This window comes from Macrosteles quadrilineatus, unplaced genomic scaffold (assembly GCF_028750875.1).
Source record: "Macrosteles quadrilineatus isolate MER2022 unplaced genomic scaffold, UCM_ALF_1.0 Scaffold_6__1_contigs__length_79288215, whole genome shotgun sequence".
Lineage (NCBI taxonomy): Eukaryota > Metazoa > Arthropoda > Insecta > Hemiptera > Cicadellidae > Macrosteles > Macrosteles quadrilineatus.
Window position 1 is genome coordinate 39,886,453 of NW_026542599.1, and position 13,609 is coordinate 39,900,061.

Sequence of the window (13,609 nt, forward strand, 5' to 3'; positions counted from 1 at the left end):
ACTTTTAAGCAGCTTCAGTTTCTTAACGACTTTTATTAGAATCTTGATTAAAATTCAAATGTATTTTAAGAATCAATTATGAGATGTGACTAAGAGTTTTACATATTAATTGATTTTTTACGCTTAAGGAGAAGGAGCATTAAAAGTGTAAATGGGTTTCTGTCTAAAGTTGTTATTTGACCAAACATAAAAATAGTTAAATTCGATGTCAAAATAATTATGTTCAGAATACGTTAATTAAGGTTGTATGAAAAAAAAATAATTTTTGTTGTAACGTTAAATTTTGAATCCTATAAATTTGTATTATTTCCTCTTGAGTATTGGGGCAATTATTTATTAAATTGATTAAATGATGGTAAGATGTATTTGTTAGCAATAATTCGAAATACATTTGCTAATTTATAATATAAAGTATTACATAAGTAATCTAATTACTATAATATACATAAAAATTTACATAATGTTTTCACAGAGAAGCCTATGTAAGCCATTGTCAAATTAATTCTTAACATCTCCTACAATTGAAGCGTCAGTTAAACCAAGATATCTTTAATCTTGTATAGCATACTATTGCTTATTTCCTACATTATTACAGATTTTATGTTTATTTTTTGCAGCTAGATCCACTTATTCTTCTAACAATTAAAAGTAATTTTTCACTCTATCAGTAATCTCTAAATTTTATGCTTATAACCAACATTTAACTAATATATTTTGGCTTAACCACAGAGGCTTCGCTGATACTATAGCCTTATTACCTTAACATTACATTTTACGTTTCGAGTGTTACTGGACGTATTTGTATTTACTTTACTTTACAATAATACTTTAGTTTACTTTTACTTTCGTACTGAAACGGTGGCGTCGTCCTGAAATACAGCTACTACGAGGTGACGAATTGTGGATATTTATAGGCACGCGCTGTGGAAGCGATACTCCCTGGTGTAGATTAATGTCCACCCTAGGGAATAATTCGCTAGTACTATCCTGATAATTAAATCAATTATTTAATTACGAGGCCAAAATGTTATTCGGATTCCACTGTAAACGGTAGGACCCTTAGTTGCCTTTGACTTTATGGGCTTCCCAGCTGTCTATGGAATATTATACCGGCCTTAGTCACTAACAAGACTAAAAGATCGTGCCACTCTTCTCAGATTCATCTCCATTCATACTTAGCTTAAAATACCTATATTCGTATGGTTGCCATTTCAAAGTAATTAAGTAATTAATAGTAATTAAGTATTAAAAATGTAATAGAAAGTACTACGCCAACTAAACATGATTTTTTTATTTTATCATTCCTTTTTTATTTGTCTGAAGAACTTGTATTAACGAAATAATCATTACTCAAAAGATACTCTAAAAGTGTTTAAGTGGAGTCAGTCAGCCAAGAAACCGATGGCAGGAAGTCCATTTTGCCAGAGCCAGAAACATTTCCTCTAATCCCGTGAAAGGCGGCGACCACGCTAACCAACAATTGTGACTTTCAGGATCAGTATGGGTGGTTTAATAAATGGTTGTACCGAAGAATTAAAGAATGTTCATAAAAGCATTTTTAAAGGCATGGTCATTAATGTATCTAACTACTCATTATTGTAACTAATAATTACATTAATGTTCTTAGGTATTTTTAAAGATAATTAAGATGTGTTTTCTCGGACGGTGTAAGAAGTATTAAATTGACAAATAGAAAAATTTAATTCAACAGGTTGATAGAATAAAGACTCTACTCATTTTTATACTTATTTTAAGGTCTGTCAATCAAGATAAAACCACTTAAAATAGCTTTGGTTAATAAAAGTAAAAGAGTATACCTTAACTTTCATTTCTCTCTCCCTCTTTTTCTAAATCATCTACCTTTAAAAGCCTTTAACCAGTCATGTCACGTATAAGACTTGTTAGCAATCAAAGGTTTTACTTGACCTTTTGGTTTAAGTCCTGAAGTGTTAATAACAACCCTAAAAATAATAACAATAATATATTTAGACACCAAAAACTTTCATAAAAACTGGGCAATTAAGCATATATTTTTATTTTGCTAAATAATTACATTTGATTATCTATAGATTACCTTAATATTTATATAACTTTTAACATCTCAATGTAAAAACGTACATGAGAACTCTGTAAAACACAAGCCAAGACCTAACAAATTGTAGGGGTCAATCGCTTAACCATTGTTTGACTAATTCATATGTAACTGCGTACATTGAGCCCCTTAAAATGGTTTATCATATTTTATGTATTTAGTAAGTACATATTAAGAAAGATTTTAAATAATTGAAAGCCAAAATTAAGAAGGTACAGTCACAATTGACATTAATATCAATTCCTTTCACACTGTAAAATAAAAGTATTTAGTTTAATTTATAATTCTTGTAGCCTTTAATTTTGAAACATTACCTAATGATTTTACGAAATTTTAAATACCAAATCTGGTTAAAAAAGCTACTTACTATCTAGTTTGAATGATAAGACTACTTTTGTAAGTATTATTTTTGGGCTCTTTTTTAAAGTAAGATATATTATTCGATATTTTTTTTTTTTACTTTCAAGGCTTATTATTATTTTAGTGTTTACCACCAGGACAGAATATTTAAATTTTACAATAAACGTCTGGATAAATGAATATCTTGAAGTACAGTATCCAGTATCTACATTAGAAGTTTTGTCTGTTGTCACCAAAATAACACTTTATATTGGCTCTACTCCAATGTATCACTTTTCCCCTAACCATATAATAATTCGAGGTGATAAAACACTACCATTAGCTAATGTACAAGAAAATCACGTTATTATGATGTTATCTTTTTACTGTTTAAATGAACACGCCCACCTAAAGATTTATATCTCGTTGATACATGTAAAATGTGAGTACATTTTACTTAAAAGCATATCTTATTAAACACTATATATTTTTGTAGGTTAGTCTTAATTAGTGACTATCCTATAGTTATTTTTAGCTTGACCGGTTGTCAAAGATATCATTTACTGGAGCATTAACAATGTGTAGTAATAGTCATTATGTAATGTTTAGGTGAAATTACCTTACCTTACCTCCTTGGCCAATCAAACCTAAAAAAATAGTATTAATAAATTGTAATCAATAACAATTAAAATTCAAAATCTGTCTTTTTAAAAATGCATAGCTATGTTACTAAACTAAATCATGAAAAACATTATTTTACATAAAAAATTAAACATTTAACATTAAATACGGATCAAACATTGAAACAAACAAAATATTCAAACATGTCTATTAAACTTATAATAAAAGGAAAATTTACAAAAACATATAACTAACATTTCTTATGTAGGGATAAATACTCTGGCATGGATGTATGCAATAAATGTTTCGACAATACCCCCGAATCACGTTGCCAAACACTGTGATGATAAATGTAAATATTTTTGCGAGACTAAAATTGGTCTGAACACATGAGTTGTCAGTAGCAGAAACAATCACAGAGATTTATAACATTATAACTTGTGTGGCCACTAAAAATTCCCACTTCTGAATTGTTGAAATTCTACTTTTTCAATTAATATTTACCTTTTAACCCAATTTGAATCAAACATATATTTTTCACCTGATAAAATCATTCTTATTTTAAATAATTTTAAAGAGTTTTGAAGCCGTTATTTTGGCGTTTGAAATATTCGGTCTACATTTTCCCCATTCTTAAACTGTAGAAAACATAAATAATAACATACCTTCGACTTAAACTAAACTATTTTTGTTATCTTAACTAGTCTTAGGTTCAACTTTTCAAATTTGTTGCAGTGTAGGTCCTAGATGTGCGTGATCCTCCTCGGACCCATACCTAAAATGTGATTTTTGTTTAGGTTAGGGACATTTTTAGGTTGATAAAAAATAAAGAATATATCTAAGTAGTGAATTAAGAAAAATGTTTTGTAAGTGGTCACATTTATTTGACTCTCTGAGTCCAAGCAGGACCCATCTGGGAACTGGCTGATGTAATTAAGCCATAAAATAATTACTCATCTTCTTGCATTGTAAGTAGTACATATTAAATGGTTCAGAAAGGTATTTATGGACACATTTATAGAGACATATGTCTCCTATATATTTACAATTATTTTAGATTTCTGATCAACCTATTATTGATGACGAAAAATAAACAAATAAACTATTTTAGACTATTTAAACTATTTTAAACTGTTTTTTTTTATTTCAGCATTGTCTCTCGTTGCAATGTATTTTAGGATTACCAGTGTTTCTTAGTTTCATTATTTAAAATAATTTTAAATTAAATTAAAAATATGCATTTTATTGTAATCCAGGTCAGAAAATTAGCTCTATTAGCTCAAATAAAACAGTAACCATTAAATTCCGTTAAAAGTTCAATTAAGTGGAAAAAGAAAATGACATTGGATTTCGATCTCAATACCGTTTAATGACGAGTCCAATTGCCAATTTCAATTTTGATTATTGGATTTCTTCATATTATGTGCCTTACTCTAAACCTTCGTCCTTGAAAATAGTTTTTATTTTTTTTTCAGTAGAATATCTTTCATCGAAAACGTATAAACCTTATGCATTTTCAGCATAATTCAGAGAAAACCAATGTTATGTCTTTATCAAACGGACTCGCCAAATGTGTTAACATTTCAATGTTGGTGAGTTGCGGCTCAAACCTTATTTTTCGTATGAGTTGCAGCCCAGACTGAAATAGGTTTTGTACGAGTTGCGGCCCAAGTATTAACAGGTTAATTGCTGCCAAGGATATAGTAGGTTGGTTTAATGGAACCTAAAATAATCGTACATAATTTAAGAAATCAGTTTATTGTGTTAGTTTGGTTTGCACTCCATTGTACATAAGTTTATTGTGTTTGCAAATATTTAAAATTTACACATTTTCGAAAACTTTCAAATTGAACTTGATAAACCCTGTGATATCTAATACTAATACTACTCTTCAACTGCTTTTCGTTTTAACTTATTATTCAGATTTTTCCAATTCAGAACGGTATCGTCACATTGGTCATGATTGTGGTTAGTCTGTTTTTAAATTATTTCATTGATAACACTTAGCTTTAAGAAAGACTTACACTTTTTTTCACAGAATGGCCATCGCTGAGCATCTTTATTCAATGTTTTGTAAAATCTAAAATTTAATCCCTCATAAACTACAAGTGGCTTTGACTTCTCACTAATAATAAACTCCATAAGAATAGATTTAGAACATTCACCAAGCATAGTAGTGGAGGAACTGATAGACATATACATTCCTGTAGGTTGTATACCTGTTGGTCGGGCCCTCTACCAGACAAAAAAGTAAGGTTTATTTGGCTTGTTTTAACCAGTTATAATAGTATAAGTTTAAAAAAAAAAATCATCTAACCCGAATGTAAATCTTATAACTTTGTATTGCATGTCTACTACAGTCTAATAACGAGGTATTATGTTTTGGACCATGTTCCCTACCAATAATTTGAATGGCTGGATCCCCTATGATTTTGTTTACGAAAAACCCCGTGATTAGGTTATACTTTTCAAATCTTCGACATTTTTCTTTTGTTGTTAATTTTGCTTTAAACTCTTTTTCACGCATATTCATGGTTGTAAATTAACTCATTGCTTTGCAACTGAGCTACATTAAAAATAATTTAAATATTTAAATTATTATAAATATTTCAAATACTTAACAATTTTTTTGGTAACTTGTTTACATGTTTAGCCTCATATGGAAAGGTATTAATTTGCATAAAAATAACGCATGCATGCTCTTTACAAATATGCCAAATTTGAGAATTCTGAAAAAAGTTGTTGATATATTTTCTTTACAAAAAATAACCTACCAATATATCACAACAAACAGTCTTGAACATAAAACGATCTCATACAATATTTATTACAGTTTTTATGCTTAAACATTTTGAACTTTACATTTAGTCTTTCCTATTGAATATTCAACTATAAAACATGTAAGGAAAATTTTGATTAATAGGCCCATTCAATAGAATACTAACGAGATCTCCAATACTGAAAGTTTATATTCAACTCGTCAGTCTAACGATGATTACAAGCTTAAGCAGAAAGTAACAGAGGCAACATGTAATCACCTCACTGCGAGTATAATTAATACTTTGATCAGTCACTTACCCTATATTTACCGTAATTAATACACAAAATATATTTTAGGGTATAAATATATGCTTAAATGTCTGAAAACAACAATTTTGTAAGTTAGTGCTGTATATTCCGTTATTTTAATTGTTTCAAAATTAATTTCCTGCATATATAGGTGATAACAGCCAAAAAATGGTTGTATAAAATCTCATAAATAATACTGAAAACGAAGTAGGGTAAAATTTTACTAAAAAGAAATGGTAATCTTATTAAAATGAAGAAGTCGCTGCATTTTCAGAGATAAGAATGAGAATCAAGAGGCAATAATTAAGTCGTTCTCCTGGATTGCGGCACCTTCTGGTTATAATCAGAATATTTTCCTCTTCATAGCATAATAATCTGAAATTCATACTGTAGGAAGACTTTTAATAGGAAACAGAAGCTTTTTATATTATAAAATTATATTACCTTTTTTCTTATAAATAAACTGTTTTAAGATGTATTTATTATGCATTCCTAGTATTAAAAAATATTCAATTTCACTTGTTTAATACCTTATTTTCAGTACATATTTGACTGATCTGTATACCATTTAACGTAAACGCTTACATAAATGGTGCGTAATTTATAAAGCAAACGCGTTTACTTTTTTTAATTTATAATTAATTAATACTACATCACCGAGTTGTTAAATTCAACTTGTTTCTGATTGTATATATATGTAATATACATTTAGAGAGAGACTAAACATTATATACATTGCCCAAAATTTACCAAAAGAAAATATCAAACAGAGCTCGTTATATACGTTTTCAACTCATTCTATAGAATTACCGTTGGCATTGCAGGTAAAGTATAAAATACGCTGTTAACTTTTTAGACTTTGAAATCATTTTTGACATTATCTTTTTTAGTCTAAAATGAGCCATACCCCATACAACTTTCTTTTTTATTCTAGGAAGGGTTTTAAGTCGTTTGATTCATTTTTTTGCATTAGCCAATCTAAACTAAAACTAACCTAACCTTACACAAAATAAATCAATACTAATAAGTAAATGGTTTTTGAACCAATACTATTTTATTTTATGCTTTGACTGTCACACTTGTGGGCCTAGAATGTCTAGACAAAGCATACAGGATACCATCGTTATTTGTCTATTATTCTATTTTATTCTCTGTCTAAAAGCCTCGGGCAATGTATAGAATACTTAGTCGTTCTTTAACAAAATGTATGCTGGTGACATATAAGTAAAATTATTACCAACTTATTTGTGCCACCATAGGTATCTGAGAAACTATTATACTTTGATTTACTATTATCATTCTATTATATGCTATTCAATTTTAGAAGAATCAGTTAATACAAAAATTAAAATATAAAATAACCTTCAAAAAATATTATTGTAGGTCAAACTATTAATATTTTTAGGCCTATTAATGGTTGATATTATTTTAGATTCTATTACTGTAAAGAATACTACGAAATCATTTTACATGCATTACTAGAATAGATTCATAGGATTCTATTTGCATATGTGATTATTCCGGAACTGAAACCAAAGTTGTGTAACGGGCTGCATGTTAAATACAGTTACTAGTTCTGTTCCGTTTATTTTAGGTCAAACTACAAAACCAGTTAAATACTTCTTTTTAAAAACAAATAGATATAAGTGTAATTTACACACACTTTGTTGAATTTGCAAATAGTCCAAATAATCCAAATAAATATTTTTAACCACGGTATTCTTTATTGTGTGAGTCTTCTCAATGTGATTTTCAAAAGTGAGAAAGTCTACTTTTTATCAATTTTTAATATTTTATATAGCTTATTGATACAATTTTCCACTCCTCTTATTTTATTTTAAGTGAAATCAATTGCCTGTTCCATCTTTTAGGCAGGTCTCTTCCACTGTAACTAAAAGTTCGTTCATATGACATTAAAAAATTGAAATATCATAAAGGTATTACGAATTATTCAAAAAAATACTTTCTTATTAGTCATAAATTTACCAATTAGGAACATAAAATATTTTCAGCTTTAGATCTAAATTTTATCTTCATTTCAATTAAAATCAATAATAGTCGTTATACGATCCATTGTTTTCATTTAGTGATGAAGAAACATTTTAAGCATCTTGAATAAACAATTTAGTAGCAAGTAGTAACCTTAAACGTGCATGAATAAAATTTTACTACTCTACCACACTATTTATATGTAATTTAATTTTTCAATGCCAACCCTGAAGACAAATTTCGTGACATAGGTCTAACTGAATTTCAAAATAAACTAACGAAGAATTATAATGTTGTAAGAAAAACAACATACATTATACCTACATACATATACATACATATACATACATATATATATTATACCTATAGTAAAAGGTATGAGGAAAAATCTTACTTGTAAAAATTCGTTTTGGTTTTATTCTGAATGTAATGACGTTCAGTTAAACCATAAACAATATCCAGCGAGTGGAATCAAATTGATTGACCAGTAACGTTTATTATAGTTTTAAACTAATGCTGTGGAAATTGACTTTTTCTATATTTAGCATAAACCTAAAGCAACATCAATGATTCTGTTGGATTGGATTGGATTACGATTCCATTCAATCTCTGATTGGTTTTCTGCTCCATTATACTGCGATTGAGTCGTTTTGGATGCACTTTTTTAGATTCGTATATTGAACAGAACTTTGAACTATAAATTACATTGTAAAATATTTAAACACAAAAGTTGAATTCAGTATATTTTAGTATTGAGATATGTGAATTTTTTTCTTGGTCCTAAATACAAGCTTCAGCTGGATTATCTGTACTAATGTATACAAACTAGATGGTGTGTGTCTGTGTATTTGTGTACTACTCAATCACTCAATTACCACTGGACCAATTCCAGTAAAAATTATGCATGGAGGTAACAGAGGTGCATGGAGGTAGCTTAGTGAACATATAATGGGCCTCTTTCTGTTCTGCGATTTCCCATGGGCTCCACTCCACGGGCTTTCAAGCGTTCAATGACATTTTGGAAGTATGTAAATAGCCAAGTCATCTGAAAATATGTTAATTTGACAGTTCATAAACAGGCACAACTCAAATTGTCAAACTTTCAATCTTTGCTACTAGCCTGTTTGGATATTATGGGGTTTTTATTTTATCAAGGAAGTGTTGGAATTTATTTGTAATCTTGTTCCCCATTGCCTTCTAGCTATTAAGTTTAAGGCAGCTGTCATGTATGATATTATATCCCATGTGTTTGCTATGTTTATTTTGTTGTTGTAAATAAACTTTACTTCCACTATGGACTTTAGAAACCATAATATGTAGTCATTTTACTTTTAATTATTATTAAGGAAAATGAATTATACCGATCAAATTTCTATAAAACACGACTAAGTTTTACATTTATTTATTCAAAAGTTGATCTATTCATTGTAGATAAAATGTACCTAGGTAAGATTTTACAACCATTCTACACGTGTTGTCGGTCTATATTATAATATTTACTCCCTGGATAGTAAAAAGTCTTTAGTCTATGGGGAGTAAAATCTGCTGTTGCAAACAGTTATTAATTTCAATTGTAGAAATGGCTGGATCGAAATTATTTATCAAAAAAAATATTAAATTATTTAATTGATTCGTTAGGTAGGCTACTAGTGTACATGATGCTCGAATTCGAGCAATCGCAAAGTATTACAGAAGTTATTTCAAAACGAACAGTCATTTTTACAATGAGTTTAAAAGAGTCAACTCAAAGATTGCCGGTGTGTAACTCACGGAGATACTGTATACAACAGTAGTCAACATTTCCTGTAAATATTTTATCATATTTCATAACCTGTTTTCTACAAACATTTCCTGACTTATAGCCGCATAAGGTTGTCCATGTTTATCTTCGTTATTGATAAACCTATGCATGGTACCACCCTTGTCAAACAATAGGCGTTAGTAAGGCTTTAGCTTAGTGTTGCTTTCTTGTCAATAGTCCGACATATCGATGGTATTATGCATAGTTGCAAAATCGTAAGACACGAAATGACTGAACTACTTTCTAAACACCTGCTTATTTTCAATAGCAGAATTAAAAACAAGCTGAAACTGGTTTTTTTAGATTATTTTTACATGAAAATCATTTTAGTTGTCTGCTTGGTTTGTTAATTAATAAAGCAATATGACAAAAAATAAAAACTCTATTATGAAATTATAACTTGAGCTTGGGTGGAGAAGTCACTTTACGCCAAGAGAAGGAATGTATTTTACCAACATCAGGGCACTTAATCGTAAGCATGCATGATGCACAGTTCAAAGTCATTAGATTTTACAATGAGACATGGAAAAGGGTAGACTCCAATTAGTTTAAAGTATCCAAGGCAATGATTGAAGAAAATAAAATCAGTAGTTACCAAAGAAAGGAAAATATTGGGTTCGAAAATTAAAATTTACAGCTACTAATTTGGATAAAAACTCAAACAATAGTGTGTAAAATTATCCTACCAATTATTTGGAATGTAAAATTATCTCTTGATTATAAAATCCATCCATTTTAAAATTCTAATCCAAACAATGTTAATTAGATCCTAGTTTAAATTTGTAAACAAAAGCTGCCGTGTACAAATGTTAAAAAATATTTGAAAATTAAAAGATCCAACCTTTTCCATGAACATGTATTGATAAAATAATTATCTTAATCTTTACTTTGAAAACTCGGTAGCCGAGCCTAGGTTGTTATATCAATGGTTGTAGAATCTTACCTACATTTTATCTACAATCAATAGATTAACATTAGAATAAATCAGTTTACCACTTAGTCGTGTTTTATAGAAATTTTATCGAATTTTTACATCCTTAATAATATAAAAACTCCATAATCTCTAAACAGTCTAGTAGCAAAGTTTTAAAGATGACAATTCGAATTGTGTCTGTTTTTGACTGTCAAATTAACTAACTATGGACTTGTAAAATAAATGGTTATGTATAAATATGCTGATGATATTATATTGATGCTAATATCGTGCCTTGGTGAGCAATAATAGGGATTACGTTTTACTAACAAACGATAATAACAGCTTTTTATAAATTTTCCATAACGAGTTTCAGGTAAAGATGCCTGAGTTTGGGTAAAACATATTAATTTTATGTAAAATCCATATAAACTGTTTAGTGATTCTTTTTTACTTATAGATTGCTAATGATAGGTAAGCAATCAACTAATTATATCTTTAAGTAAGCGTATTATTAAACAAATCGCATAGGTACATTGTTTTTATACATGCCTCAACGCCTTAATATTATTTGTAGAAGGTAGCCCCCCTTAAATGGTAGTTTATGTTAAAAAAAAAATTCAAACTTAGAGGTCCCATTAAATTTTGTTATAAATCCAAAGGCGGATGAGTAACTATGTTATAATTTTGCCATAATTGCCATAATTTTAGTTTAGGGTCCCAGTTTTTTAGAAATTAAGTTTTAATTTTCAAAATTTCTAGCAGCCGACGGACGAGTTAAAGTCGTTTTAGTGGTGGTTTAACTAACAGCTGGTTTCTAACTGTCATTGAAATGTTTATGTTACAAGTTGTTTGTATACAAAAATATTGATTGAGTTTGCCTACACACTATTTCACTTTAAAATACAGTTTATTAACTACCATAAAAGATGTTATCAGTAGATTGTGTAATTTTGAACTAAACATTTTAAACGTATAATCAAGTTTTGTCATATATGCAATCCGTCTATCTGCTTAATCCTTAAGATATAGGTGGTTTACGTGTTGATACATCTTTTTCTAGATGTTTGGATATAAGTATGACTACATACAGTACACATGAAAATGTCAATCGGTGTAGTAGGTCTCCAGAAAACTGACCAGTAAGCTACAGGGTGTCAGTAGAAACCAAAATCGATTCATACCATATCATAACTATCCCAGTAGTACTGTATGATTCAGAAACTTGATGAAGGGGTACATTCCAAAAGGCTCAGATCTCGGATGGGCTGGGCAGGTTTTGCATGGCGGAGAGAAGATACTCCAACTTTTAAAAGTGTACTCCAAGGAGTACTACAAGGTAGACGACCACTTGGAAGACCAAGTAATGAAAGACATCTTCAGACTGGTATCTTCCTTAGAAATGGCAGGGGATAGAAGAGAACGGGAGGCCAGTATCATTTTAGAGGTGCTAAGTGATAGGCATATGCAGTGGAAGGTGGTATGTAGCTACTGTACTCAAAGCCAGTGTGTGTGAATCGGCCACCAAGTTGTAAACTAGCTGTTCTGAATCATATACAAAATGGACTACTCGATTCCCGTACGTAGGACGGGCCAAACAGCTCGTTATTTATTAAATTGATTAAATGATGGTAAGATGTATTTGTTAGCAATAATTCGAAATACATTTGCTAATTTATAATATAAAGTAAATACTAGATAATACATAAAAATGTACATGATGTTTTCACAGAGAAGCCTATGTAAGCCATTGTCAAATTAATTCTTAACATCTCCTACAATTGAAGCGTCAGTTAAACCACGATATATTTAATCTTGTATAGCATACTATTACTTATTCCTACATTATTACAGATTTTATTTTTATTTTTTGCAGCTAGATCCACTTATTCTTCTAACAATTAAAAGTAATTTCTCACTCTATCAGTCATTTCTAAATGTTATGGTTATAACCAACATTTAACTAATATATTTTGGCTTAACCACAGAGGCTTCGCTGATACTATAGTCTTATTACCCTAACATTATATTTTGTACGAGTGTTACTGGACGTATTTGTATTTACTTTACTTTACAATACTACTTTAGTTTACTTTTACTTTCGTACTGAAACGGTGGCGTCCTCCTGTAATCCAGCTACTAGGAGGTGACGAATTTTGAATATTTATAGGCATGCACTGTGGATGTGATACTCCCTGGTGTAGATTAATATCCGCCCTAGGGAATAATTCGCTAGTACTATCCTGATAATTAAATCAATTCTTTAATTACGAGGCCAAAATGTTGTTCGGATTCCACTATAAACTGTAGGTCCCTTATTTAATTATTGGACAGTTCTTACCTTAGCCTTTGTTCTTGCAGAAAGATGTTTAAATCTTTAAATAAAGAACAAAGGCTAAGGTAACAACTGTTCAATAATTAAATATTCTTGCCACTGGAAATACATCAAGTAGGTCCCATAGTTGCCATTGGCTGAATGGGCTATTTATATGGGCTAATTAACAGCTGTGTCTATGGAATATTATGCGGCTTGGTCACTAACAAGAATACAAGATCACGTCTCACATCTTACATTCATCTCCATTCATACTTAGCTTAAAGTACCTATATTCGTATGGTTGCCATTTCAAAGTATAGTAATTAAGTATTAAATGTAATAGAAGGTACTACGCCAACTATACATGATTTTTTTATTTTATCATTCCTTTTTTATTGATCTGAAGAACTTGTATTAACGAAATAATCATTACTCAAAAGATACCTTAAAAGTGTTAAAGTGGAGCCA